This window comes from Pelophylax lessonae (genome assembly GCF_965119305.1).
Source record: "Pelophylax lessonae genome assembly, chromosome: 4".
NCBI classification, from domain to species: domain Eukaryota; kingdom Metazoa; phylum Chordata; class Amphibia; order Anura; family Ranidae; genus Pelophylax; species Pelophylax lessonae.
In genome coordinates, this window is record NC_138771.1 from 244,265,765 (window position 1) to 244,282,714 (window position 16,950).

Sequence of the window (16,950 nt, forward strand, 5' to 3'; positions counted from 1 at the left end):
CACTGTAAATGTAGGCACCCCTGATCTTAGCTGTTTGTGCCTACATAGAAAACACTGTAAATGTAGGCACCCCTGATCTTAGCTGTTTGTGCCTACATAGTAAACACTGTAAATGTAGGCACCCCTGATCTTAGCTGTTTGTGCCTACATAGAAAACACTGTAAATTTAGGCACCCCTGATCTTAGCTGTTTGTGCCTACATATAAAACACTTTAAATGTAGGCACCCCTGATCTTAGCTGTTTGTGCCTACATAGTAAACACTGTACATTTGGGCATCCCTGGGCTTAGCTGTTTGTGCCTTCATAGAAAACACTGTAAATGTAGGCACCCCTGATCTTAGTTGTTTGTGCCTACATATAAAACACTGTAAATGTAGGCACCCCTGATCTTAGTTGTTTGTGCCTACATATAAAACACTGTAAATTTAGGCACCCCTGATCTTAGTTGTTTGTGCCTACATATAAAACACTGTAAATTTAGGCACCCCTGATCTTAGCTGTTTGTGCCTACATAGTAAACACTGTAAATGTAGGCACCCCTGATCTTAGCTGTTTGTGCCTACATAGAAAACACTGTAAATTTAGGCACCCCTGATCTTAGCTGTTTGTGCCTACATATAAAACACTGTACATTTGGGCACCCCTGATCTTAGCTGTTTGTGCCTATGTAGAAAACACTGTCAATTTAGGCACCCCTGATCTTAGCTGTTTGTGCCTACGTAGAAAACACTGTCAATTTAGGAACCCCTGATCTTAGTTGTTTGTGCCTACGTAGAAAACACTGTAAATTTAGGCATCCCTGAGCTTAGCTGTTTGTGCCTTCATAGAAAACACTGTAAATGTAGGCATCCCTGATCTTAGCTGTTTGTGCCTACATAGAAAACACTGTAAATTTAGGCACCCCTGATCTTAGCTGTTTGTGCCTACATAGAAAACATTGTAAATTTAGGCACCCCTGATCTTAGCTGTTTGTGCCTACATAGAAAACACTGTAAATTTAGGCACCCCTGATCTTAGCTGTTTTTGCCTACATATTTAACAGTGTCAATTTAGGCACCCCTGATCTAAGATCCAAGATCAGGAATACCCAAATTTACAATTTCCCTGTTTACTCAAAGCTAAGATCAGGGGTGCCTAAATGTACAGTGCCTAAATGTACAGTGTTTCCTATGTAGGCACAAACAGCTAAGATCAGGGATGTCACTTATTTAGGCACTGTACATTTAGGCACCCCTGATCTTAGCTTTGAGTAAACAGGCAAATTGTAAATTTGGGTATCCCTGATCTTAGTTATGTGTCTACCTAAAAAAAAAAAAATAGATATTGACAACTCTGATCTTAGCTGGGCGTGCCTACATAAACATGTATATTTGGACACTCTTGATCTTAGCTGTCAGTGTATAAAGAAATTGTAAATTTGGGAATCTCTGATTTTAGCTGTGTGTGCTTACCTAAACTACTGTACATTTCAGCATTCCTGATCTTAGCTGTGCACAGCTACATAAAAATTCTACATTTCGGCATCACTAATCTGTCAGTATACATACATGCAAATTCTACATTTCAGCATCCCTGATCTTAACTGCGTACACCTACATAAAAATTCTACATTTAAGCAACAATAAGCTTAGGTGTAAGTAAACAGGGAAATTATACATTTGAAGAATCATGATCTAAGCTGGATGTGCCTACAGTACAAATATATATATATATATATATATATATATACACACACTATATTGTCAAAAGTATTAAGACGCCTGCCTTTACACGCACATGAACTTTAATGGCATTCCAGTCTTAGTCCGTAGGAGTTTGAGTTGGTCCACCCTTGCAGCTATAACAGCTTCAACTCTTCTGGGAAAGCTGTCTACAAGATTTAGGAGTGTGTCTATGGGAATGTTTGACTATACTTCCAGAAGCACATTTGTGAGGTCAGGCACTGATGCTGGATGAAAAAGTCTGGCTCACAGTCTCCACTCTAATTCATCCCACAGGTGTTCTGTTGTGTTGAGTTCAGGACTCTGAGCAGGCCAGTGAAGTTCCTCCACCCCAAACTCACTCATCCATGTATTTATGCACCTTGCTTTGTGCATCAGATTATGGTGTGGGGTTGCTCTTTAGGGGTTAGGCTTGGCCCCTTAGTTCCCGTGAAAGGAACTCCTAAGGCATCAGTCACATTTCTCCACCCCAAACCCACTCATCCACTCATCCATGTCTTTACAGACCTTGCTTTGTGCACTGGTGGGCAGTCATGTTGGAACAGGAAGGGGCCATCCCCAAACTATTCCCACAAAGTTGGGAGCATGAAATTGTCCAAAACTTCTTGGATTGCTGATGCCTTAAGAGTTCCCTTTACTGGAACTAGGGGGCCAATCCCAACCCCTGAGAAACAAACCCACACCATAATCCCCCCTCCACCAAATGATTTGGACAAGTGCACAAAGCAAGGTCCGTAAAGACATAATTGAATGAGTTTGGGGTAGAGGAACTTGACTGGTCCTGACCTTAACCCGATAGCAAACCTTTGGGATGAATTAGTGCAGAGACTGCAAGCCAGGCCTTCTTGTCCAACATCAGTGCCTGACCTCACAAATGCACTTCTGGAAGAAAGGTCAAACATTCCTATAGAGACACTCCTAAACCTTGTAGACAGCCTTCCCAGAAGAGTTAAAGCTGTTATAGCTGCAAAGGGTGGGCCAACTCAATATTGAACCCTACGGACTAAGACTGGGATGCCATTAACGTTCATGTGCATGTAAAGGCAGGCTTCCCAATACTTTTAACAATATAGTGCATATCTATCTATCTATCTATCTATCTATCTATCTATCTATCTATCTATCTATCTATCTATCTATCTATCTATCTATCTATCTATCTATCTATCTATCTATCTATCTATCTATCTATCTATCTATCTATCTATCTATCTATCTATCTATCTATCTATCTATCTATCTATCTATCTATCTATAAAAATGTATATGTATATACACACATTAGGTATCCCTGAGCTCAGGTGTGAGCGTCTACAGGGAAATTTTACATTTGGCATCCCTGAACTTGGGTGTGTCTACAAGTATATTGTACATCTGGGCATCCCTGAGCTTAACAGTGTGGGACTACAGGGAACCTATACATTGTTACATGAGTGGCTTATTAGCCATTTTTATAAGTACACTGACACATAAGTAGCTTGTTAGCCATTGTTGTTAGTGCATTTGCATATAAGTAGTTTATAAGCCGTTGTTATTAGTACATTTACATACGAGTAGATTATTAGCTATTGTTATTAGTACAATGACACATGAGTAGCTATTAGCTGTTTTTATTAGTACATTGATACATGAATGGCTTTTTAGCTGTATATGCCTACATAAAAAATGTACATTTTGGCATCCCTGATCTTAGATGTGTGTCATCCAATGTAAAAAAGGGCACTGGGATTTTGATATTAGTTTGCACAAGGTAGTGAGAGGGCAAGAAACATTTCAAGAGCCCACTGGCATAAGTTAGGCTCCTCATAACAGGCAAGGCTACTCTACTATCGGTACTCCAGCAGGTTACCAGGAAAAGATGTGCATTAATGGAAGGAGCACCAGACCAAAAAATAAGAGTCCAAATTCATTTATTGATGTTGTGTTAAAAGACTTATTTTGACTCTTGATGCAGATACTGCTGGCCAGGATCCCAATCCAGCAATCAGCTTTTCTGCACAGATTCAAACAGGAAAGAATTATTTTGAGTCCACTCAAGGTTCCCATTTTTACCTGAAGCCCTGATGAAGGGGGAGTTCCTTTGACCCCGAAAGGCATTGGCTGTCTTTAAACACAGCATCAATAATTGAATTTGATCCTGCGCTCTTTCCATATATAAACAACTTTGATGTGTTTATGTCTACATAAAACGTGTACTTTTGGACATATCTGAACTTAGTTGTGATTGTATAGGGAAATTGCAACTTTGTGCATCCCTGAACTTAGCTGGATGTGCCTATAGCAACATTATATCTTTTGGGCATCCCTGATCTTAGCTGGGAGTGTTTTCAAAGACATTTTACATTTTTAGGCATCCCTAAGCTTAGTTGTAAATGTCTACAAAGATACTTTACATGTATGGCATCCTTGGGCTTAAGTATAAGTGTCTACAAGGACATTTTACATTTTGGGCATCCCTGAGCTTAGGTGTAAGTGTCTACAGGGACATTTTACATTTTGGGCATCCCTGAGCTTAGGTGTGAGTGTCTACAGGGACATTTTACATTTTGGGCATCCCTGAGCTTAGGTGTAAGTGTCTACAGGGACATTTTACATTTTGGGCATCCCTGAGCTAAGGTGTAAGTGTCTACAGGGTCATTTTACATTTTGGGCATCCCTGAGCTTAGGTGTAAGTGTCTACGGGGACATTTTACATTTTGGGCATCCCTGAGCTTAGGTGTGAGTGTCTACAGGGACATTTTACATTTTGGGCATCCCTGAACTTAGGTGTGAGTGTCTACAGGGACATTTTACATTTTGGGCATCCCTGAGCTTAGGTGTAAGTGTCTACAGGGACATGTTACATTTTGGGCATCCCTGAGCTTAGGTGTAAGTGTCTACAGGGACATTTTACATTTTGGGCATCCCTGAACTTAGGTGTGAGTGCCTACAGAGAATTTCTACATTTTGGGCATCCCTGAACCTAGCTTTTTGTGTATACAAGGAACATGTGCATTGATATGATTAGTGGATCTAGTGTAAGGTGGATGCTAAAAGCAAGAAAGCAACACACAGCATCCAAAGGTATGCCATGCTGGATACCCTGTTTACCACAGTAAATTGACACCTTTATTTTACACTATCCATCCTGTATCCAATATAATACAATATACACTTTCCCTAGAACTGTGATACTGAACATATATTCGCAAATTTATTACGACACCTTTGTCTAAGAAATAACTTCCAAGCATACATAGCTTTGTTTATTTTTTCCTTGCTTCACATCTTACTAATGCCATCTTTACACATTCATATCAGATCTCATACTAAACCTCTGACACTGCTTTTGTCTTTTTGAAGCGTGCATAATGTCAATTTCTGAGGGTAAAAGCTTGGCTAAGCTATAGTTTTATGATGGTCCTGTCACACTTTCTGTTTTTAAAATAGCTTTTTTTATGTATGGTAAAGCAAACCTTTGGGTCCAAATCAACTCAGCAGACTACCACTACATGCAAATTTGTTCATCTCTATTCTATAACACCCTGGGAGTCCCAAAACTCAAAGATGTGTAATACGTGAATGTTGACAATGTCATGTGTTTGAAACCAATGAGGGTGCCATCATCCTCCTTTGCCTCACTACTGGTCAAAGATCGGTTGTCCTTTACAATGAAAGAACATTAGTGAGGTGCAGGGGGAGGAGTGCAGTCTTTGACCATAAGAGTTGGTTGTGATTTGCATAAAAGAGCGCCAAAGATGTCAGGGTCCACCAGGTGCTCCAGAACATAAATGCACGTACATACAGGCACTAGGAGATGCCTGTTATAAGCAAGAAACTAAAAGCTTACTTAGTGCATTGGAAGTACAGGAAACTTTATACAAGGGGAAAGTATATTGTGTTTCTAGTAAACTCAAATTTGGAGGTGATATTGCAGGGTTTACCTTGATTTAGGTTGTCAAATCTTTTTCTGCCATATTGTGGTTATTGCATTAAATATACATATTTGTAGGTAGGTACTTATACGTACATATGGGGATGTTGGTGCTATAATACTAGGTGACTGGTACCATTCACACAAAACTATTTTATACATATTTGTAGGCAGTAGCGGCTGGTGCTCCATGGGCTGGGGGGGGGGGAGTGGGGTGGCAGACGGACTGCACCATGCACCCCCCCTACCCCGGACCACACAAGGCCGCACACCCCCGGATCACAGCAAGACAGGACACGACAGGATCACTCACCCTGCCTGGACATTAGGGACGGCGACAGCGACGGCGACAGCAATGGCGACAGCGACGGCGGATTCTTCCCCCTGTCTGCTGCGTCTCCTCCCTCCTCCTCTTCCATGCCCAATGGCATGGCTTCTCCTTTCGGCCAATCGGGAAATGGGTCTCAGAACCCACTTAAAGATTGGCCAGGAGGATGATCCGTGTGACAGTAGCGAATTTTCATTCACTATTGTCACACAACTGGGTGGGCTTGGGGCACAGTGCTCTGAGCCCCGAGCCCACCATTTTTTGTAGCCTGTGAGAGCCTCTGGCTCTAATCACATGGTTAAAAAAAAAGCCCCCTTGAACTCCATGCGTCCTGCACCCCGCATGTAGATTAGGGGGGCGGATGCATGGATGGGGGGGCGGTGCCCCTGCGCCCCATATGCACCAGCCGCCACTGTTTGTAGGTTATCCACTAGAAGGAGCCCTGTGTTGGACTGGGTCCTATAAAATTTCCCTGTATAGCAACTGCTAAAAGCAAATCTCTGACTATTGAAAAAAAGAGATATCTATGTAAAGAAAATAATAATACATATCTGCAATTAGAAATTACAAAACCCCTCCTTTGCAATGCTAATTTAAAACTCTGTGTAAATCAAAATGACAAAATTTGACTTCCAATGTCCATTACATATCTCACATAAACATCAGAAACCCAAAAAATAGCCAAAAAACCCAAAAAATAGTTTAGTGCTGTTGTCCCTTTAACACAATTTTACACAGTATATCTCAAATTATTTGAGCATTTTATTGTTCTGTGTCCATATATAATAAAGTCTCTCACAGTCTTCTGTGCTTCTTAAAGTGCACACTTCACACATTTTTTTCACCTTCTGTTCAAACCTCTCCACCGGTTGTGCTCTGACCTTGGATTTATAACCCACATAAAAAAACGCAAGGTCTTAAATAGCTTGTGTGCCTGTTAACTGGGGTCCTTTTTATTCCATCTCCTTTTTCCAAGTGTCCTTGGTCCCTTTAAATGTAATACTCTGTCTCCCAGCAAACATATTCATGCCTCTGTTTCTCCAGGTTATAAAGGGAATATCCACACAAAAAAGAGAACTACATAGTGCTTTTATATTCCAAAAGACAATTTAATTTATACCCATTGCCACCAGTATTCAACTAGTAATAAATATCGCACTTCCGGGCTCTGTCCGACATGATGACCTTATCCAAAAGCTCCTCACTGATGCGTTTCATCACAGAATCATGTAAATTCCTCACGGGAAGCAATATGATTCCATCCACTGTCACTACTGTGAGATCAGCCAACTCATAGAATGTTATTATAATTCGAGGCATTAAAACAACAGTAAACAAAAAAAGGGGTGGATATTGCGCTCAACAATCAAACTCACAATAAAGTGCTAGTGTGCATAATATAAAGCCGATAATGTAACCATAAATAGCAACAACTGCAATATTAGGTAAAAAACACAAATCAGCTTATATATAAGTGCATAAATAAATAAATACATATATATATTGAGGTAAATATCGTGAATGTATATTGAAATAAATAAATAAATAAAGTCCTTAAAGTGCTCAATTCAGAGTGATGTGTCAGCAATATGAATCAGCATGGACTTGATGGAAAAGCCTTCACCACTAAACCTCCACCCAGTGCTCTGATTAGATACTTCTTACCAGAGAGATATGACCCCTTAATTACAGGGGGTCATAATCAGCATTGATCTCCAAAGAGGCTCCAAGCCATCCTTATCACTGTCTCCTCATCAGCAAGATATCATGACCAATTGCTATAGGACGCCAGAGTTCCGGTTTGGTGGAACGCAGGCGTGGAGCGGCGTCCCATCCACCAGACCTGTCGATTGTTTGTATATGCACTGAAGGCGTTTTGAAAACTTAAATGGAGTAAGTGCAATTTTAATATTAAACCCTTGGTATATTAACATATTACACTATTGGAGTCTCCTTTCTATTTTTGCATTTTGGATGTCCATATTCCCGGAGTTTCCTATAGCAATTGGTCATGATATCTTGCTGATGAGGAGACAGCGATAAGGATGGCTTGGAGCCTCTTTGGAGATCAATGCCGATTATGACCCCCTGTAATTAAGGGGTCATATCTCTCTGGTAAGAAGTATCTAATCAGAGCACTGGGTGGAGGTTTAGTGGTGAAGGCTTTTCCATCAAGTCCATGCTCATTCATATTGCTGAGACATCACTCTGAATTGAGCACTTTAAGGACTTTATTTATTTATTTATTTCAATATACATTCACGATATTTACCTCAAGAAGGACTATATTTATTTATATATGCATTTATTTATTTATTCACTTATATATAAGCTGATTTGTGTTTTTTACCTAATATTGCAGTTGTTGCTATTTATGGTTACATTATCGGCTTTATATTATGCACACTAGCACTTTATTGTGAGTTTGATTGTTGAGCGCAATATCCACCCCTTTTTTGTTTACAGATATCAGGTATATACGTTTTTATTGCTGCTCGCAGTGTGGAAGAAATTCCCACAATTGCACATTCACATATTTATTTATTTTAGTCAAATTATCACTCTTTTGCGCAGTTCCTTTTTGGTTTGCACCAAATTTTTTTCTATATTAAAACAACAGTATTTACAACTGTAAAACAAGAAGTAAAGCCTGCATATGTATAGTTACAAACCCAACCTAGAAACAAAATGTCAGATTATAAAAACATGTTGAGAACATTAGTTACTAATCTCTTTCATGCATATATCTGAATAGAACTTATTGAAAAAACAAAAATTTCCATTATGCAGATTTTTTTTGCACAAAAAAAGCATTGGTGAGAGCTCGGTTATAGAGGACAGTAATAAACACACCATGGGGTTTCTCTATATAGTCATTCATAAAGCAAATCTGCAAGTACAATCATTCTGTGCAATTTAGGCAAAACAATATTGTTCTTTTGGCTTTCCATACATGTTACAATTTGCTTTAGAGCTACCAAAAATAATGACTGAAAAAAAAAAATCCATAATGCCTCAAAAAGCAGCATTTTTTAACTCCCTGTGTGCATGAGGCCTTAGACTGTGTCTTACTACATGCACTTTGAAAAAAATATTACACACCTTTCAAAAAATGTACCCAAGTTGTATGCAAAGCTTTGAATGTAAAAACAAAAATACTTTGCTAAAAGCTTCAATATGCAACTATTTTGTGTCTCACTTACTGTATAGGGAACATGCATAGCAGGCACCGCAAGATATCCGCTCTTACCTTTATTTCTTTTCTCTATTACCAGGATTAGCTGTCAGAGCCCCCTAAATACCCAGTTGTTCTGGATATGGGTAAATATATACAGTCTCATTGCCTCTCATAAATCCAGTGCCTGGGTCACCAATCACTAGATCAATCGTCGGGCCCAAGATTTGGAATGTGGAGGCATAGGCGCTTGCAGTGCTTGCAATTTTCATTGTTTTCAGAATGTCAAAATCTACATGGTAATTTCATAGACTCCAATGACATCTAAGAAGCAGACTTAGTTTATTTATTCCCTTACAGGAACACTTTAAGATCCTTTCTTTAAGTACTTCTCACGCAAATAACATTTTCAATATACTATACTTTCCTACACTGTGGGTCACACCTGTTAAATGATGCAAATACATTTGTTCTGTATTATTCAGAGTCACCTGTAATTTGTGGCAGGGCATTGTAACCCTGACATGGGATAAACTATAAAGTAATGTTCAAAGTTTAAAAATCTCTTCCTATTTCTCCTTTACTTTAGATCAGCCCTTGTCATCCCCAGAGGAATCCCTGAAATCCTTTTCAAGTCTCAGAAAACGGCTGCTAATATTATAATATCTACAGCTCATAGTACATTGGTGTGACGAGTAAGCTTTAGGCATAATAATATACAAAATAATAAAGAATGTGGCATGACTGGTATATTTGACCACCCAGAGTGGATCCTTTTTTAACACAACCCTGCTCTGTATGACAAAATTATTTTCAGTAATCATGACATGATAATCATATTAAATACATTGGTGGTAAGTGTAGACATGCCCACTTCCATTGGTGGTCAGTGGAGAGCCCCTTTTCATTGGTAGTCACTATATATTTACTCCCTTACAATGGTAGTAAGTAAGCTGCTCCTATACCTTGGTGGCCAGTATAACAAGTCCCCTTACCTTGGTGGTCAGTGTGCGCTCTTTTACATTAGTGGTCAGTGTAGATGTGCTCATTTATATTGTTGTTTAGTGAAGTGCCTTTTTGGTGATCAGTGTATAAAAACCATCTTAAAGCGTAACTCCACTTTTGTTGAGAAAAAAACACTCCCCTCTGGGTGATCTCTGTACATTACAAGGATTTTAACAAACTTTGTTGCAGATTCCTACCTTTTGTTATTCTGAAGAAATCATTGTTTTTTCCTCTGTGCTGAGTGGGTCTAATGGGAGTGGTTTCATAATTATCTATCAGCTGTGGCAGCTGCAGGGCTGTAATGAGGGAAGCTGCTGGGCCTGCATCCCTTTAGACATGTTCATATTGGGAGAATCTTACCAAAAATTACATTTTTGTTGCAGGGGATGCCAGAAATCTGACTTGTATCGTAGGCAGACTTCTGGGAAAATTGGTGAGCCAATCACACAAGCAGGAAATGATGTTTCTGGGGTGTGGTCAGTACACATTCAGTGTACAGAACAGCTCCAGGTAGCCATATTGCATTGCATTTTCAGAAAATTACAACAGCTGCAGATTGAAAAGGAAAGGTCATTTTTAATAACATTCAATTACAATATGATTTGTGTTGCAATTGTATACGCCTTTTTTTTTTTTTCTTTATTTGCTAATTTTTCCCCCACAAAAGGGGAGTTACCCTTTAAATTGATAATCATTGGGAGAAAGAGCCTCCTTGAAGCACTGTACAATTTCAAATATTTTGTTGTTTTAACTAGGTATTAGTGTAACTATATTCCCTGTGTTGTTTTACTGCCTTAAAGTGATTGTAAAGCTCAGACATTAAAAATTAACAAAGCATATCCTTTTATAGTGTGTGCCTGTCTCGATTCGGAGCACTAAGTGCCATTTCTCTCTGTTACTCTATTCCTCTCCTATTAGCATACGCCGCTAATCACACAGTCTGTGATTGACAGTCTCAGCTCTGTTCCTTTGTGCTGTATGAAGGGTGTGTCCCTTCCCTCCAATCAGCTCTCAGACTCCTTACTAAAGTAACTTTAGCTCCCCACCACCTGTTTTTTAGAGCTGAGAGTTTGTTAGGACCCAGACTTGAACCTGGGACCTCCACTGTGCCAGGCAATGACTCTACTTACTGAGCCACCTGGAATGCTGGACAGCTCGCTGGACAGCTCTCTGGACAAATCCCTGAATGATCCTGCCGTGAATCTTAATTGCCTTGAACTCTTTGCTCCTCCCATGAACTTCCTGATTTAAGCCATGTCTCTGCACTTCCTGGTTGCCAGAATATTGTGCCTTCACAAGCCAATATCTCGCTTGTCTCTCCTGCTGCTGTCCATATCTTTGCTACCATTGTTATCGACACTTGGCTTGGTACTCGTTACTGTCCTTTGGCTACTCCTAGACTATGCTTCTGATTGAGCCCTACCTGCTATATCTACTATTGGACCCTGGCTTGCTCATCTCCTGGTGGGGCGATCCTGAGGACTGCAACCTGGTGCTAACATGCAGAAAAATCCATCTCCACCATCAGGAGTTCTGGTGAACACCGTTTAGTACATAGATTCCGCACCTCAGGTGAGCCTGCATCATCTGCCAGAGTGACCTGTCTGTGTTCCTGTCCTGCTGGTTCCTGTGTGAGCTGCCACTGCTATAGCTACTGGTCTTCCAGCCTGACCCCTGATCGTGACAGCGGTCCTGTGTAAATTTTGCACTTTGAATGGATGTAGGGGAAAGACGGCTGTAGATAGACAGGTACAACTTCTGCGGGAGGATGTGTTTCATCTCTGTGTATCACCTGAGGCCAGTCACCTCACTTGGTATATGTAAGGGTTTACAACCACTTTATGTTGTAACAATGGATTCATGTTGCAGTTTGTAGTGTCATAGCTGATTGATTCCCCTATAGCCAAATATTTATTCACCTAGCTTGTCCATATTCACTAAAGGGACAAGCAACTTCTTGTTAATGTCACACAGCACCATTTCCTCTGTTTTGCATCACAAATGCGGGAGTCCTTATGGTATGAAACACACCTTTTCCCTTCATTGCTCTGACTGCTTTTGTCCAATTCAAATATAATTACCATGCAGCTTTCACATGCAGAACACTAGACTGAGAGACCCAGGGATTGTGTGATATATAGTTTCTTTACAAAAACAATGTCAGTTCTTAGACTACAGATAGAGGTCCTGCAGTAACCTGTGCAGTGCCATGTGGCAATCCTTATGTGTGAACACAAAAAAAAACCTTCTAACAAAGTAGGAAAATGTGAAGATTTCCTCTACTATAGGCTGTGAGTACAAATGACAGCATGAAATTACATGAACAATGCACATCTTATTTAGGCGAAAAACATAAGGTGCAGGTAGGAAGGTTTATAATACCTTAAAGTGTTTTTAACCCTTATAAAAAAAAACTGTCACTGCCAGCCCCTCTTTTATGTAGCCATAACACAAAGTGTAAAAATTTGTGGAAAATGAAGTCTCTAAATACTGTTTTTCAGAGATCTTAAGGTTGGTCACGTGACTCCCAGCCACTCTCCTACTCCGATGTACGGGCAACAACAAGAGGGGCCGAGCTCTCCCTCTGATGTCTGCTGGGGAGGTCATGTGATCGCTGTGCTGGCCTCTTAGCCCCTTATGCTGTAGCCCCTAGTGGTGGGAAGAGGTGCGGCCAGGAGTCTCATGACTGGCCTGAAGATCTCTGAAAAATGGTATTTGGAAGCTTTGTGTTCCACAAATATTTACCCTGTGTGTTATAGCTACATAAAAGAGGGGCTTGCAGTGACAGTTTTTTAAAGATTTTTTTTTATTACAAATAGTGGCAGGGAGTAGGGAGGCAGCTCACAGACACAGGAGCTGGCAGGTAAGGAGGAGAGGGGGGAGCTGTGGATGACAGAGGCATTTAAACTGACCACGGTGTCAGGGCTTTGCAACCATGATAAACCATGGTCAGTTTACAGGGGGGGGGGGTCAGAACCAGGCAAGATTAGCCAGGTATTTCAGGTGATAGGGCCAAATTACAACATGCTTTCAATTAACAGAATCCCTTTTTCATAGGGTTACATGCAGTTTAAAATGATGGCTTGTTGAAAGAATGGGTGCATCAGGGCTAGTGGGAAGCAGGGTCTTTACATTGAAAGTCAGTAGGAAAATTGCACATTGAATTGGGGGCCAGTGGGACTCCTACCTCTTACATGGAGGTCAGTGGGGAAATGTTTTCTACATTGGTGATCAGTGGAAATAATGCATCTCTTTGCATATAGCTATAAAGATTGATGTCAATGGTTTCTTACACGAGAAATGAAAGAGGGGGCTGCACTGGCCCTGTGCTGCTGTCTTTGCTGAGTTATGTGGACGTTAAGGCCAATGATATATTTTTTTTTAATTAATCCACCATTGTATAAGGAACTCTTTACAACCTTTATAGTAAATCTAGAGTTCCACAGAAGCCTGACTGGGAAAGGCCACTTTTGATTGCATTTGCTAGTTCTGTAGTAGAAAAATGCAGATCTTTGCATAGGCACACAGAAATCTTCTGTTTTCTATGTACCCTGTTCATACTAGAATAGATTCCTCAGGTACAGAGCAGTGCAGGAAAAATGCATGCTGTATGCGTTTTCCCTCAATGGACTGGAGCTGTGCGTAAGTCGCCATTTGTTCGTCTGTTTCTACACAACACAACTGAGCTGCAGAACAGTGTGATATTTTGGGGGTCTGGATAGTCAGCCATGTTGGCAAAAGCAAACATAGGCAAAAAAAAAAGAATCCTGCAGAAACCAAGCAAGATAAGCCCATACACTTCTGGTACAAAACAAAGATTTGGAAGCTCATTGCAAGCCTAAACCTGTCCCACAACAGGGATTAAAGTTCCTGCCTGCTTCAGGGGTCCAGGAAAATCATGAGAGCCCAGCAGCTTTTCAGTAGCTCAAACAGTCCACAATCCTTTCACAACTTTGTCCTGTTCCCTTTTTAGTCCTCTCTCACGTGGAGGTTAACCCTTTCCAGACCACAGTACCCTTAGTCAGGGTTGGAGGCTCCTTCCCACTCAAAATCTTGATGAGCCTCCGATTTCCCCATTCAAAGACTTTGTAATCCAGGAAAATTAAATTCAATTCATTTACCAGATCACTGTAGAACCCCTCACCCTGCAGGGGTGAGAAGCCCCGAGTACTTCATATTGCTTCTGGTCATCCCCTTTAAAGGAACCACAACCCAAACAAAGGAGACACATACCTTCCTTCCAGGACCCATCCCTCATTCTTGTACAATAGAAATGAATGAAATATTAGTTTGTGACATTTCTATAAAATCAGAAAAAAAGAAAAACAGTGTCCTGCATTGTAAACTACAAAGCACCATCCCCCAAAGCCACCTGCCTAAGATGGAACATAAATCATTTTTTCCGTGTGGGTTGTGTGAACAAGCTCTTAGTCAGCTGGCTGTTTGTTATAGTGAAATGATTGTTTGATAAAAAGATTATTGTATCTCATCTCTTTAGATTATGTTGAGGTTACAATAGAAATCCAACCACTTTTTTTTAAGGAGGAGAAAGTCTAGAACACATAATAGGTCTTTATCGCCGGGGAGAGTTCTGCTCATGTCTTGTCATGTTTCAGGGACCACTTTTTGCTAGAACAAGAAAATCTACTAAAACGGCAAACAACAGTAAAAACTTGGCAAAGAGCATAACACTTTGCAAAAGTATTTATGCACTCTATCTCCTATTAAAACCACTTAAGCCCCGGAAGATTTTACCCCCTTCCTGACCAGGCCCTATTTTGCGATTCGGCACTGCGTGGTCGTGCGATGCTGTACCCAAATGAAATTGACCTCCTTTTTTCCCACAAACAGAGCTTTCTTTTGGTGGTATTTGATCACCTGTGCGATTTTTGATCATGCGCTATAAACAAAAAAAGTGAGACAATTTTGCAAAAATAACAATATTTTTCACATTTTTTTATATGAAATTCCCCCCAAAAAAATTTAAAAATCAAAATTTTTTAACATTTTAGGCCAATTTGTTTTCTGCTACATATGTTTGGTAAAAAAAATAGCAATAAGCGTATTTTGATTGGTTTGCGCAAAAGTTATTGCGTTTACCAACTAAGGGAAAGATTTTTGTCATTTTTATTGTTTTTATTTTAACGAGTAATGGCGGCGATCAGCGTTTTTTTTTTTTTTTTTTTTTCGGGACTGCGACATTGCGGTGGACAGATCGAACCCCTGACTGACATTTTTGACACTTTTGGGGGTACCAGTGACATTACTACAGTAACAGTGCTATACATATGCACTGTTACTGTAAAAATGACACTGGCAGGGAAGGGGTTACCTTTATTGGAGAAGGAGGGGTTAAGTGTGTCCCTAGAGGCGTGCTTCTAACTGTAAAGGGGCGAGGCTTTTCTTGTAACTACATAGATATATGATCCTACATAGCAGGACTGTATGATCTCTGCACTTACGCAGGGGAGAATGATAGGCGGCTTTGTTTACATAAGCCGCCTGCCTTTCTCCCTCTGTAACAGACGATCGCGAGTGACCGGCGGACATCGGGTCCGTCGGTCACACGCGCGGGAAAGTTGGGGAGCGAGCGGGGGCGGAAACGCGCCTCCGGCGGCGCGCGCTCGCCCCCTAGAGCCTCACAGGCTAGTGACGTACCCCTACGTCACTTTGCCTGTGAGGGTCTGACTGCCGCCGTAAAGAGTCGTGCGGCAATTGGCAAGTGGTTAAAGCATCTTGTGAAGCCATTGAGAAGGAGGAAGAGAGAGAATGGACTGAGTCACTCATTGATGTGTAAATTTCAGATTGAGCTATTGACCGCTTTACATAACAGGCGCCTTACAACAGGGGGAATTAAGATACTGAAAACATGTCAAAGGACCCTAAAGATTCAAAGGCTGCTTGAATATAAGAACACATAATATTCCTAAGCAATGTTTCACCTTTACCCAAGTAAAAACAAAGAAAAAACGTTCTAATTTTATTTTTTCTTCGGCTTGTAAATGAAGAAAGTAAATACAGTATGTACCTAGCCACTATCAATACCATTTAAGAGTTGGCCTAGAGGCATGGATGAAGATAAGGGAAGATCAGTGACTATTCATTTTTTCAGGTTGTAAAAAATCAATTTTGTGTGTGATAAGCATGTGCCAAAAACAGGACATGTTGGTGCAGAAATCTGAAACCAAATGTAAACTGAATAGCTTCTTAAACGATCCTATAAATTATACCACCCTTGAACAGCCCCCTAAACGAGGTTGGACACTAGGGAATGTATAATTATAGTGGTTCTTTTGCCTGTTATGTCATCTCATGTCAACTGCTAGCTTACTGTTGAAGATATTCCTTTCTTGTGCATAATGTTGTAGAAAATATTGATTGGCTTTCACTGAATCTGTCCCAGATGTTCAGTAAATAGAGGAAATGAAAATAATCTTACATGCTAAAGATTTTTATTTGCTGGATAAGGTCCACAAGAGATATGAACTTACACTTCAAGATGGTATTTTTAGAACAACTAAGCAAAACAAAATTGTTACATTGTTATTACTCATTTGTTTAACAATGAATACTGATAAAACATGATAAATTTAGTTTAACAAACCTGCCTGTTCATGGAATATGAATGTTGGTGGCAAAAAATTAATCTGGATAGCTGGATCAAAGAGAAAGTGTAGCAGGTTTTTCTATAGAACATATTTTTAGTTATTATTGCAGTGTTTATTCCAATACATTATGAAAGTATCTGACAAAAGTGAGCACACCCCTGACATTTTTGTAAATACTTTATTATATATTTTCATGTGA